This window comes from Manis pentadactyla, chromosome 6 (genome assembly GCF_030020395.1).
Source record: "Manis pentadactyla isolate mManPen7 chromosome 6, mManPen7.hap1, whole genome shotgun sequence".
NCBI classification, from domain to species: Eukaryota; Metazoa; Chordata; class Mammalia; order Pholidota; family Manidae; genus Manis; species Manis pentadactyla.
Window position 1 is genome coordinate 78,400,516 of NC_080024.1, and position 14,771 is coordinate 78,415,286.

The following is a 14,771-nucleotide window of genomic DNA, read 5'->3' on the forward strand; positions in this document are numbered from 1 at the left end:
AGAAGTGAAGAGCGACATTGTCATTCTTACCACCATCATTGGCAGCTAGGTGGACGGTGATTCGGGTAACTTCATTGTTGGCTTTAGAATTTAATTATGATTGCACTTTGTGGAAGGCTAATAAGGATGTAAGATAAAACAGCACGAGTGCAAGTAGATAAGGGCCCCTCTCTGTGAGGCTACCGACAGAGTGAACACGGGAAAAGTATTTGATGATACGGACAACTGCTGAGTTTCACAATCTTGCAGCTATGTAGGGTAGTCTGATTCTTGAGTTTTCATTCAACCTTCTCATCTTCAGCAGGACAATGTATAGTGATTCTTGGGAAATCAGAATTCCTTTCAATTTACAAAATCTACATGAAGAAGGAGATTTATTTATTATCCTACTCCCCTGAAATCTAGTATTTAGTAAAATCATTGTTTTCTCTGGATCTGTTAATCCCAGTTGGGGCCCCGCAAATGATACCTTTTGGCAAATATTGGGTTTGATGCTAATGCTCTTGGTCAGGGTACCCCTGGCTTTTTTCATAGCACAGGAGTGGCATCATCTCAGGTGTAAAAGATGCCTCACCTAAGCCTTACCTAAGATCATTAGCACATCGAGTACTGTAGCAGCCAAGCCCAAGCTCCAGTTCTAAAAATGAGCCTTAAATGTGACTTTGAGTTTCATTGCTAACTATAATCAGTGCCCAGCCACTGGTCGGCACTATTCTTCCTATGCACAGAAGGAGCTGTGGGTCCCCCTCCTCCCTTCTCCACCTCCAGCATAACCAGTTTGAGTTAATGTTCAACTAGGAATTACTTGGTGTGGTGAGGAGGTAAAAACATGTGGACACTTTATTTTTCATTAATCTTTTCCTTGCCATAACTAGCAAAGGTATAAATATTAACATGTCTGTTCTAGACATGAGTAGAAACTATTACTCATAAACTTGTTACCACAGAGGGCACATCCTTCAAAGACAATGACACCTGACCATTTCACCCAGTATCTTAATTTGTTCACATTTTGGCCACTAAGCATTCCGCTTTCCTGCTACTGTAATATAAACAATTGTGCTCCATTAGTTTGCATTATTTTTCACTCACTTTAGAATTGTTAGGTTGAAATTGAACAGTATGTTTTTTTGGTTATTCTTTCTATTTTTGACTTTAAATGCGGTTGGCCTTTTGTTTCCTTCCCTATGTTATATATGTATTTTTTATTTTTATTTCACTATTTACATTGTGATCATGGTTATAATCAACAGCTTTATTATACCGGGGGGCACAGTTGAGGTCTTTCTCTTTTCAAACACTCTTCTCAATCCACAGCAAGGGCTGTTTACCTTTGTTTCTTTGCTGTCTGAGAAGAGGCAGAAGATCAGAGAGAGTTCCTGGTGGTGGTAGACTATTACATTCCATTGTAACAGGTAGTTTACATAGACTGTGCTGCTAAATATTCTGTGAAAACAATTGAAAAATACTTTTCTTTTTCCTGTGCAAATACAAGGTTTTCAAAAACCAGGAGGAAAATACTATGGTTTTGAAAACCTGAAATATCTGTATCTACTTCTTAATTGTTGATGTGCTGATGTCAAGCCACCACACTGGGTATTTTTAGTACCTATTCCTGTGACTGATGGTGTGTGTAGAAATCAGAAGTAAGGGTATTACTCCTGGCAGAACTGGAGTGAATTAGAAATTCCATTTTCAAGGCATTTAAAAATATTCACTTTATACCCTACTTTTAAAGCTGCCTCTTGCTGCGTTTTGCAAGGGTGAGGACTTAATGCGTGATGCCTACACATGTGTACATAATATTCTCTATCTTTTGTCTTTAATATTCCTCAGTTTTTAATTATTAAAGATAAGTATTTGAATTATAAATATTCTAGTTATACAGGAATAGGCAAAGCAGGCATGTACCCTTCTGTCTCCTGCCTCCATTTCTCTGCTTCCTATCTTTATGTTGCCTCAAAAAACAGAGGCATTCTTTTAAACCAACCTTCTCCTCCCCACTTAAACCATAGAAATCCCTTCTCAATATGTATAGGGGCCTCTTCCTTGAAGTGTTATGTCATACTTGTCCTAAATATAATAAAGTGCTATCTTCAAGGCATTTCTGCATCCAAAACACTCCCCAGAAACCTGCCGAGCCCTCCCATCTAACCAGTCTGAATGTTACAAATCAGAGCCCAGAAACTGCTTTATAGTGAATCATTAACATTGTCAGGAATGAGGTGGCAGAGGAAAGAAAGCTTTCTGTTAGAGAACTGAAGGAGAATATACAAATGACAGCATTGTCATTCTACTCCTATTGTTTTATGAAGCTCAGAACTGATTAGTAAGCATTTATTACAAAGGAATATGACTGTGTATTTTATAGACAGCATGCATTGTGCTAGGTATTTTCATCTCTTTAGAACTTCATGGCTTATTTTAAATGTTTTGTTTTTGAATTCTACTTGCAGTGCTGACTGAAACTTTACAGGATGAATGAAGGTGGTGAAAATATATAGAGAGATGTATGTAAAATATATATATACATATACAGCTATATTGATAGACATATAGACGTATGCAAGACAGCTGACCTGATTATTTGGTAAGTGAGAAGCCACTGTCATGGCTGCCTGTTGGGGTCTCAGTTCTGCTGGTTCTTCTGCCCAGCAGGGGCAGGGATGCCTCAAGCAGACAGCATGCTGCACCAATTATGGGATGGGCAAGAGTGAGTTTGGATGAGTATTCTTTGCCAGCAGGGCTTGCATTACTTTCAAAGGGTAGGGTTTAGAATCATTTGTTGCTTAGTATTTATCTGAAGTTGCATTCTCCAACATTAGAACAGCTAGTTCTAATTGACACTGATGGTTGAACTGACAGTTCTAGTTGATCACCTGGTATCTCTCTGTCTCCTTCACCTTGTGTTGACAGGTGAACTGAATGTGGCGGTATGCTAGCAGATTTCTGCTGGGATGGACACACTCACTCCCCTAGGCCACAGTGTTCCTTGTCACTGGCTCACTGTCATGAGCGACCCTAGGAATTACCTTGGCCAAAGGAAGTGATCTTTCCCAAAGTTATAACCTTTCTCCAGGTCCAGCCTGAACCCAATGACTGACCCAGCTTCAGAGCCCCCTGGGGGATTGGCTGAGGCTTCTGTTGTGACCCCATCACAGTTCAACATCTCTCTGACAAGTCCTGATACTTTTACTCTCTTACACATCATGTACCTGAAAGTGTTCCCCATTAAACCCCTTGTACACAAATCCTAGTCTCAGAGTCTGTTTATAGGAAACTCAATCTATGACAGTTGATACTGGAGATGGTCCTATGGAAGCAGGCTCTAAAAGGGGATTTTGGAGTTTAATTATCTGCTGGCTGGTTATACCTAACTGGTGGTAGGTAAGGTATCAGCAGCACTGGGATGTGGCAGTGGTGCAGTTGTTAAAACCTTTACTGATACTGAATTGTGATGGAATATCAGCAGAAAAGAGTACTTTGAAAGGTGTTAATAGCTCAGGCATTTGAGAGTTTAAGAGTAAATCATTAAAGGACTATAGAATTGGATAGCTGTTGCTGCAAGCTATCCATGCATTGGAGAAGACATGAAAAGTTGATGGGTGATTAATTACCAAATCGAGGTGAAGTATAAAAGCCAGAGGACCCCTTGACAGCATACAAAGAGACTGCCATCTCCTGCAGCTGGGAAGTGAAAAAGAAGAGGATCTGAGTCAGGATTTGATAATGCAAGAAGACTATCTCTAGAGATGGCTGAGTTTTTAACTCCACGTTGTCTCTGCCAAGGTTTGGGGCCTGGTTGGGAAGGAGTGGGACCCTGGCTCAATATGATTCAAAATCTTGAATCCCCAAATTTCCCTGTCTGAGCCTGCAGAAGTGGCCCACTCTTCCCTATTGAAAGCTAATGCTCTTCCCTTACTTGAAGGAATGCAGACACTTCAGTAAGGGTGGATGTGCCCTTTCCCTCGGTTTCTACTCTCAACTTCCCTTCTGGTTACCAAAACCACAATGAGGATTTAGGCATAGCACCTTCCAGCCGGAGATGTGTTGGGCCTGAGTTGCTGCACAATGTAGCCAATATGTGCCTGTGAAGCCCAGGAGAATACGTATGGAAACTGGATCCTGAAGTGATGAATAAAGTGGGCAGAACATAGAGTTGGAAAGGAGAGAATTTACTGACAAGGGAACATTATCCTGTGATAGGTTGTAACATTCTGTTAAGGACTCCAAGAGGAGGAGCTAATATGAATCTAATGGCACTCTGAATTTTAAAGAAAGTGATGGCTCACACAAAGTGGAATAGAAAGTGCCATGGATGATGGTAGAAGAAGGGATCAAAAGATCCAGGGAGTGGGAATCCTATAGTGGACATCCATAAGGCCCAAACGCCAACCGAATGTGTTCCTTTGCAGGGCCTAGCTGAAACTGGTTAGAAGTTTATGGCAAATCACAATAGGAGAATCACAACACTGAACTCATGAGTTCTGAAGAAAGGCCAATGCTCCTCAGTGGAAAATTTTACAACATTTCAACATTTGAGAAATTATTCCTGGCTTTCTACTGGGCCTGATTCCAACCCTAGAACACCACACAGCTAAGTGGACAGAAATGCCCATCCTGCCCTGAGCACCCCCAAGATCCATAGCAAGGTGGAAGTGCCACATCTCTGAGCTGGAGCTGCCAGAGCCAGAGAACATGATCAAGCACCTTGGGCAAGCAGCCCACTGTCCCAGGAACCGACCACTGCTGCATCAGTGCTTCTCTCTCAGCTCACACGGAGGGCCATGGCAATGACCCTTTGGTTAGCTAATCAGCAAGAAAGAGGACACATTTGGTTCAGGGCTCAGTATGAGAGTGCATGCTAACAGCAGACTGCTCTGACCTACATCCCCACATGGGTGCTGCCCTGAAAGCCTATAGTGAGGGGGATTCTCCCAATGGGTGTACCTGGTCATTCACTTCACGTGGAAAGGGAATAGGCCCTAGGTTAGAAAATATGTGGACTTTTGGACAGTAGCAAATTGCTTGAATGGTTGATCAAGGTCCTGGAAGGAGAAAGAGTAGAAGGGTGGTGGGATCAAGGAGTTTTGGAGAAAAGGAATTTATACAGACACAGGAGAATGGTCACAGAGCATGAAGAAATTTGTATCACATGTTGATACTCACCAGAGAGCACCTATCATGTACTAAATGACCAAGTAGATAGAATAACAAGCCAGTGGATATCAGCCAGCCTGTCATTGTTTATCCACGGGCTGGTGCAGTGGATGTATCAACAGAATAGTCATGGTGTTGGAAACGGGAACTGAGCATGCGTCCAGCAGCATGAAATCCCACTTACCAAGGCTGTTACAGTAACTAGAACTGCCAAATGTTAAATCTGCAAACAACAGAGATCTACTAAGCCCTCAATATGCCACCATTTCTTGAAGAGATCAACCAGCTACTTGTCAGCAATTGATTACAATGGATCCCTTCTACCCTAAAAGGGCAACAATTCATTTAACTAGCATAAACGATTTTCCAGATTTGGATAAGCTTTTTTTGGTCCACAGGGCCTATATCAGTTTTCTAAGCTGCATTACAAATTACCACAAATTTAGTGGCTTAAAATAACACATATTTGTTATCTCATAGTTTCTCTAGGTCAGAAGTCTGGGTGTGGATTAACTGGGCATTGTGTTCCAGTGTCTCACCAGGCTGTGCTGCCAAGTGTCAACCAGGGCTCTGGTCTCATCAGGGGCTTTGTGTGTACAATCAGTGCCACTACCTGAAGACCTTCAGAGACTCAGTATTCTGACATGAGATTCCACATCACACTTAACAGATCATGGACACATAGCCACAAGACTCCCTGGTTCTATCACTACCATACCATCCAGAAGCTGCTGGCCCATAAAGCAATTAAATAGCTTTTTGAAGATGTATCTAAGTCACACACTTGGAGATGATACCCTGAGAGGTCAGCATCTCAAGGATGCAGTGGAATGCAAATGCCCTAATCCAATGACCATTTTATGATGCTATGTACCCAAAAGGTAGAATATATCAGCTTGAAACCAAGGATAGAAGTATGCATGGATATTTTCTGCCTTCAGTTGTAGTAACTCACTTGGGAATTTGTGCTGCTTGTCTCCACAACTCTGCAAGTCTTGAAGTGTTTGTTCAGAAAGGGGGAATACTCCTACCGGAGTACACAGCAGGAGTCCCATTCAGCTTTAAGCTATGATTGCCAACTGGTCGCTTCACAGTTCTTGTGCCAGGGAAATAGCAGACAAGGAAAGGAGTCACTCTCCTGGCAGGTGTAATTGACTCTGGTCATTAGGACGAGATAGGGCTGCTATTTCATAGCTACAGGAAATAGCTGAAATTCCATTACAGGAAAAATACATTTAGCCCTCCTTTTGGCACTCTCCTGTCCAGTGGTGGTTAAGGGGACAAGAGCATAAACGACATCCTGAAAAGGATACAGTGATCAGGGGCTCAAGGAAATGAAAACAATATCCCAAAAAGACAATGTGCCCCCCAATGTTCATAGCAGCACTATTTACAACAGCCAAGGCATGGTAATGACCTAAGCTTGCATAGATGGATAATGGACAAAGACGTTGTATACACACACGAACACACACACACACACACACTACTATTATGCCATAAAAATGAGGAAATCCTGCTATGCTACAACATGCATGGACCTAATGGACTTATGCTAAGTGAGATGAGGTGCACAGAGAAAGACAAATACTATATAATCTCACTTATGTTTGGAATCTTAAAAAAAAAACACAGAAAAAAACAAACTCATAGAAAAAGAGATCAAATTGGTGTTACCAAAGACAGGGGGAGAGGAGAGGAAATTGGAATAACGTGATATTCAACTATAAGAAATAAGTACTGATCAGAAGATACAAAACTTTTAATTACAAGAAGTACAGTATGAGGATACCAGACTGCTGGGTGTGATAGGTATGGAAGTTGTTCAGAGTAAATTCTAAGAGTTCTAAGATCCTAACAAATTGTTTTTGTTTTCTTGCTTTCTTTGCATTCTATGTATATGAGACGACAGATGCTGAAATCAGGAAAACAATTCTATTCACAAATGCATCAACAAGAATAAAATACCTAGGAATAAACCTAACCAAGGAAGTGAAAGACCTACTATATGCTGAGAAACTACAAGACACTCTTTAGAGAAATTAAAGAGGACACTAACAAATGGAAACTCATCCCATGCTCTTGGCTAGGAAGAATTAATATTGTCAAAATGGCCATCGTGCCTACAGCAATCTACAGATTCAATGCAATCCCCATCAAAATACCAACAGCATTCTTCAATGAAAGAGACACATTTTTATGAGATAAAAAGTACAGCATTTTGTCAGGAATGAGAGCAAAGCGTACATCTCCTACCTTGCGGTGGTGAGCATTAAGTTCCGTGATGTTGATGATGTTAGAAGAGATTAGGGACTCCCCCTGCCTCACTCAGAGGCCTGGGCGGCCTGAAGAATCAGGCTGGAAGTCAAAGAGAGACAGAAAGAGAGACACTCCTCATGGACACCCAGTCGGGCTGTCAGGGTCTGATTCCAGACACACGGGCCTTTGAGAAGCCGCTAAAGTGTAGCCGCAGCCTAGACTCTCACAGTTGCCCACAGCCTTCCTCAGTCCCTCGCATCAAGGGACATGCCTCTGAAGGGGAATCCTGGCCTCCACTCAGGTGACTTTCCTGGCACCCAAGGGAGATGGGGGATCCACTGAGGGAATGCCGGGAACCTGTCACTAGAGACTTTGAGATTGGCAGCCGGGCTAGTCCCATTTAAGTGGTTGATGAGCGCCCGATGTTGTGTGCCACAGACGGCTTCCTTCTATAAGGACAGTGAAAGAAAAGGCAGGCTTGGATGCTGATACTCACCTCCAAACTTATCCCGGACGAGCCCCCAAAAATGATGCAGCTTATCACACCACAAGGGTATGAAACTAGAAATAAATTATGCAGATAAAATGAAAAATCCTACCATCACATGGAGGCTTAACAACATGTTCCTAAATAACCAACAGATCAATGACCAAATAAAAACATAGATCAAGCAATATATCGAGACAAATGACAACAATAATTCAACAATGCAAAAATCTGTGGGACACTGAAAAGGAGGTGCTAAGAGAGAAGTACACTGCAATAAAGGCCTACCTCAGGAAAGAACAACAATCCCATATGAACAGTCTAAGCTCACAATTATCACAGCTAGAAAAAGAACAAATGAGGCCCACAATCAGCAGAAGGAGGAACATAATAAAGATTAGAGCAGAAATCAATAAAATCAAGAAGAATGAAACAGTACAAAGAATCAATGAAAGCAGGAGAAAGTTCTTTGTTTATTTCAAAATAAACAAGGTAGATAAACCCCTAGCCAGACCAAACAAGAGAAAAGGAGAGCTTGCACACATAAACAGAATCAGAAAAGAGAAAGGAAAAATCACTACGGAAACCACAGAAATACAAAAAATTATTAGATAATACTATGGAAAATTATATGGTAACAAACTGGATAACCCAGAAGTAATGGACAACTTTCTAGAAAAATGCAACCTTCCAAAGCTAACCCAGAAAGAATAGAAAATCTGAACAGACCAATTACTAGCAACCAAATTGAACTAGTAATCCAAAAATTACCTAAGAACAAAAGACCTGAACCACATGGCTTCACCGCTGACTTTAGTCAAACATTTAGTGAAAATCTAATACCCGTCCTCCTGAAACTTTTCCACAAAGTAGAAGAGGAAAGGATACTTCCAAACTCATTCTATGAGGCCAGCATCACCCTAATACCAAAAAACAGGCGAAGACACCACAAAAAAAGAAAAGACCAACATCCCTGATGAACACAGATGCAGAAATACAAAACAAAAGATTAGCAAACCGAATTGAAAAACACATCAAAAAGATCATCCGTCGTGAACAAGTAGGATTTATTCCAGGGATGCAGGGATGGTACAGTATTAGAAAATCCATCAACATCATTCACCACATCAACAAAAAGGAGGACAAAAACCGCATGATCATGTCCATAGATGCTTAAAAAACATTCGACAAAATTCAACATTCATTCATGATAAAAACTCTCAACAAAATGGGTAAAGAGGGCTAGTACCTCAACATAATGAAGGCCATTTAGGACAATCCCACAGCCAACAACATACTTCACAGTGAGAAGCTGAAAGCATTTCCTCTAAGATTGGGAACAAGACAAGGAAGCCCACTCTCCCCACTTTTATTCCGCATAGTTCTGGAGGTCCTAGCCATGGCAATCAGACAACACAAAGAAATAAAAGGCATCCAGATTGGCAAGGAAGAAGTTAAACTCTCCCTGTTTACAGATGACATGATATTGTACATAAAAAACCCTAAAGTATCCACTCCAAAACTACTAGAACTAATATGTGAATTCAACAAAGTTGCAGGAGACAAAATTAATACACAGAAATCTGTTGCTTTCCTATGCACTAACGATGAACTAGCAGAAAGAGAAATCAGGAAAACAATTCTGTTCACAATTGCATAAAAAATAATAAAATACCTACGAATAAATCTAACCAAGGAAGTGAATGACCGGTGCCCTGAAAACTATAAGACAGTCTTCAGAGAAATTAAAGAGGACACTAATAAATAGAAACTCATCCCATACTCTTGGGTAGGAAGAATTAGTATTGTTAAAATGACCATCCTGCCTAAAACAATCTACAGATTCAATGCAATTGCATTCAAAATACCAACAGCATTCCTCAATGAACTGGAACAAATAGTTCAACAATTCATATGGAACCACAAAGACCCAAACTAGCCAAAGCAATACTGAGAAGAAAGAAAAAAGCAGGGGGGACTTCCCTTCCCAACTTCAAGCTCTCCTACAAAGCCACAGTAATCAAGACAATATAGTACTGCCACAAGAACAGACCCACAGACCAGGGGTACAGAATTGAGATTCCAGATATTAACCCAAGCATATATGGTCAATTAATATACGATAAAGGAGCCATGAATACACAATGGGGAAATGACCGCCTCTTCAACAGCTGGTGTTGGCAAAACTGGACAACTACATGTAAGAGAATGAAACTGGATTATTGTATAACCCCATATACAATAATAAACTCAAAATGGATTTTAAAAAGACCTGAATGTAAGTCATGAATCCATAAAACTCTTGGGAAAAAGCACAGGCTAAAATCTCTTAGACATAAACATGAGCAATTTCTTCATGAACATATCTCCCCAGGCAAGGGAACAAAAGCAAAAATGAACAAGTGGGACTATATCAAACTAAGAAGCTTCTGTACAGCAAAGGATACCATCAGAAGAAAAAAAAGACATCCTACACTATGGGAGAATATACTCATAAATGACATATCCGATAAGGGGTTGACATCCAAAACATATGAAGAGCTCATGCATCTCAACAAACAAAAAGCAAATAATACAGTTAAAATTTGGGCTATGTATCCGAACAGACACTTCTCCAAAGAAGAAATTCAGATGGTCAACAGGCACATGAAAAGATGCTCCACCTCACTAATTATCAGGGAAAATCAAATTAAAACCACAATGATATATCATCTCATACCAATTAGGATGATCAACATCAAAAAGACTAGGAACAACAAATGCTGGAGAGGATGTGGAGAAAAGGGAAACCTCTTACACTGCTGGGGGGAATGTAAAGTAGTTCAACTACTGTGGAAAGCAGTATGGAGGTTCCTCAAAAAACTCAAAATAGAAATACCATTTGACCTGGGAATTCCACTCCCAGGGATCCACCCAAAGAAACAACCTCTCACATTCAAAAAGACATGCACCGCTATGTGTACTGCAGCACTATTTACAGGAGCCGAGATATGGAAGCAACCTAAGTGTCCATCAGTAGATGAATGGATAAAGGAGAGGTAGTACATTTATGCAATGGAATACTACTCAGCCATAAGAAATAAACAAACCCTATCAATTGCAACAACATGGATGGTGATAGAGGGCATTATGCTCAGTGAAATAAGCCAGGCAGTGACAGACAAGTACCTAATGATTTCCCTCATTTGTGAAGTATAACAGCAAAGAAAAACTGAAGGAACAAAACAGCAGCAGTCACAGAACCTGCTGCCTGGGGCCCACATCCCACTAAACACACAGCCCACCTGCCTGCACCTCAGGGGTCCCCGCGCCCACGCCCCGCCTACCTTAAACCAGCGCCTGGAGAAGGTGTAGCTGGAGCGTCATGAGCGGCCACCACCTGCGCCGACAGGCTGCTCAACTTTGGAGTCGGCCGCCTGCAGCAACACCCCAAGTCCTGTCAGGGCTCTCGGGCACTGCGCGGACTCAGCAGCGCAGCCGCCACAGCCGCTCGGGGTGGGAAAGGGAGCCCCGTGGGCCATATTGAGGGGCTGCAACCTACCCATGGCTTAGGGCCCTCACGTGCTCGCAGAATGGCCCATTAATGGTGAGGGGGGTGCAGGCTTTGAAGGGTATGGCAGCGGCGGCGGCAGCGGCCAAATTGTCAGCATGGCAATTCCCATCGGAATGCCTTCAGCGGCCCTGCAGCAAGAGCACCCGGTCCATGCCACACATCGCGAGGAGTCCGACTGCAGCTGAGGAGACGCTGCTTTTGTTTTCCTCCCCTCCCGGTGCAGGGGAGAAAGTGCACCCCCACAGGTGCCCGCTGCAGCTGCTGATTGGCCAAAGGGAGGTGGCTCGTGGGCCCCGCGTGCCCCACCCTCTCCGCCACCCTCATGTGTTTTCTACCTTATCGAACTGCCTGCTTGGAATTTTGCACAGACCAGCAAGCCCAGGCGGCTGGCCGCATGGCTTGTCCCCTAAGGACATGTGGCAGGCCCTCCTGCCCTTAAACCTTTGGTAACCACATATCCAAAGCCTGCAATGGCAGTAAGTATATATCTATCAATAATTACCCTAAATCTAAATGGACTGAATGCAACAACCAAAAGACAGAATTGCACAGTGGCTAAAAAAGCAAGACCCATCTATATGCTGCCTACAAGAGACTCACTTCAAACCCAAAGACATACAAAGACCCAAAGTGAAGGGATGGAAAAAGATATTTCATGCAAACAATAGGGAGAAAAACACAGGTGTTGCAGTACCTGTATCAGACAAAATAGACTTCAAAACAAAGAAAGTAACAAGAGACAAGGAAGGACAGGACATAATGATAAAGGGGTCAGTCCAAAGAGTGGATATAACCATTATAAATATCCATGCATCCAACACAGGAGGGAGCACCAACATATGTGAAACAAGAACTAACAGAATTAAAGGGGGAAATAGAATGCAATGCGTTCATTTTAGGAGACTTCAACACACCACTCAAAGGACAGATCAACCAGACAGAAAATAAGGAAGGACACAGAAGCCCTGAACGACACCCTAGAACAGATGGACCTAACAGACATCTACAGAACTCTACACCCAAAATGGCAGGATACACATTCTTCTCAAGTGCACATGGAACATTTTCAAGAAAAGATCATATACTAGGCCACAAAAAAAGCCTCAGTAAATTCAAAAAGATGGAAATTGTACCAACCAGCTCCTCAGACCACAAAGGTATGAAACAAGAAGTATATTATGCAAAGAAAATGAAAAAGCCCGCAAACACATGGAGGCTTAAAAACATGCTCCTAAAAAACCAATGGATCAATGACCAAGTAAAAACCGAGAACACGCAATTTATGGAAACTAATGACAACAATAATTCAACACTGCAATATCTGTGGGATGCAGCAAAGGCCATGCTAAGAGGGAAAAATATTGCAATACAGGCCTACCTCAGGAGACAACAACAATCCCATATGAACAGTCTAAACTCACAATTAATGAAACTAGAAAAGAAGAAAACCTGAGGCCCAAAGTCAGAAGGAGGAGGGACATAATAAAGATTTGAGCAGAAAAAAATAAAACTGAGAAAAATAAAACAACAGAAATCAATGAAAGCAGGAGCTGGTTCATTGAGAAAATAAAATAAATAAACCCCTAGCCAGACTTATCAAGAAAAAGAGTGTCTACATGCATAAACAAAATCAGAAATGAGAAATGAAAAATCACTACAGATGCCACAGGAAAAAAAATTATTAGAGAATACTATGAAAAATGATATGCTGACAAACTGCATACCCTAGAAGAAATGGACAACTTTCTATAAAAATACAACCTAGCAAGGCTGACCCAGGGAGAAACAGAAAATCTGAACAGACCAATTACCAGCAACAAAATTTAATTTGTAATCAACAAACTACCTAAGAACAAAATCCCTGGACCACATGGCTTCAATGCTGAATTTTATCAAACATTTAGTGAAGACCTAATACCCATCCCCCTTAAAGTTTTCCAAAACGTAGAAGAGGAGGGACTTACACTCATTCTATGAGGCCAGCATCACTTTAATGCCAAAACCAGGCAAAGACACCACAAAGAAGGAAAATCACAGTCCAACATCCCTGATGAGTATAGATGCAAACTACTCAACAAAATACTCCAAACCAAATACAAAAATACATCAGAAAGATCATCCATAATGATAAAGCAGGATTTATTCCAGGAATGCAAGGATGGTACAACATTTTAAAACCTATCATCATCATCCACCACATCAACAAAAAGGGTAAAAACCACATGATCATCTCCATAGATGCTGAAAAACTATTCAACAAAATTCAACATCCATTTGTGATAAAAATTACCAACAAAATGGGTATAGAGGGCAAGTACCTCAACATAATCAAGTCCATATATGACAAACCCACAGCCAACATCATACTTAACAGAGAGAAGCTGAAAGCATTTCCTTTAAGATTGGGAATAATAGAAGGATGCCCAATCTCCCTCCTTTTAGTCCACATAGTACTGGAGGTCCTAGCCATGGCAATCAGACAACACAAAGAAATAAAAGGCATCCAGATTGGTAACGAAGAATTTAAACTCTGACTGTTTGCAGATGATGCGATATTGTACATAAGAAAACAAGAAGAATCCACAACAAAACTATGAGATCTAATATCTGAATTCAGCAATGTTGAAGGAGACAAAATTAACATATAAATCTTGCATTCATATACAATAATGATGAATTAGGAGAAAGAAATCAAGAAATCAATTCCATTCACAATTGCATCAAAAAGAATAAAATACCTAGGAATAAATCTAACCAAGGAATTGAAAGACATATACAATGAAATTACAAGACACTCATTAGAGAAATTAAAGATACCAATAAATGGCTAGGAAGAATTAATATCATCAAAATGGCCATCCTGCCCAAAGCAGTATACAGATCCAATGCAATCCCTATCAAATTACCAACAGCATTCTTCAATGAACTGGAACAAATAGTTAAAAAATTCATATGGAACCGTCAAAGACCCCGAATAGCCAAAGCAATCCTGAGAATGAAGAATAAAGTGGGGGGGATCTCGCTCCCCAACTCCAAGCTCTACTACAAAGTCACAGTAATCAATACAATTTGGTACTGGCACAAGAACAGAGCCACAGACCAGTGGAAGAGCATAGAGACTCCAGACATTAACCCAAACGTATATGGTCAATTAACATATGATAATGGAGCCATGGACATACAATGGGGAAATGACAGTCTCTTCAACAGATGGAGCTGGCAAAATTGGACAGCTACATGTAAGAGAATGAAACTGGATCACTGTCTAACCCCATACACAAAAGTAAACTCCAAATGGATCAAAGACCTGAA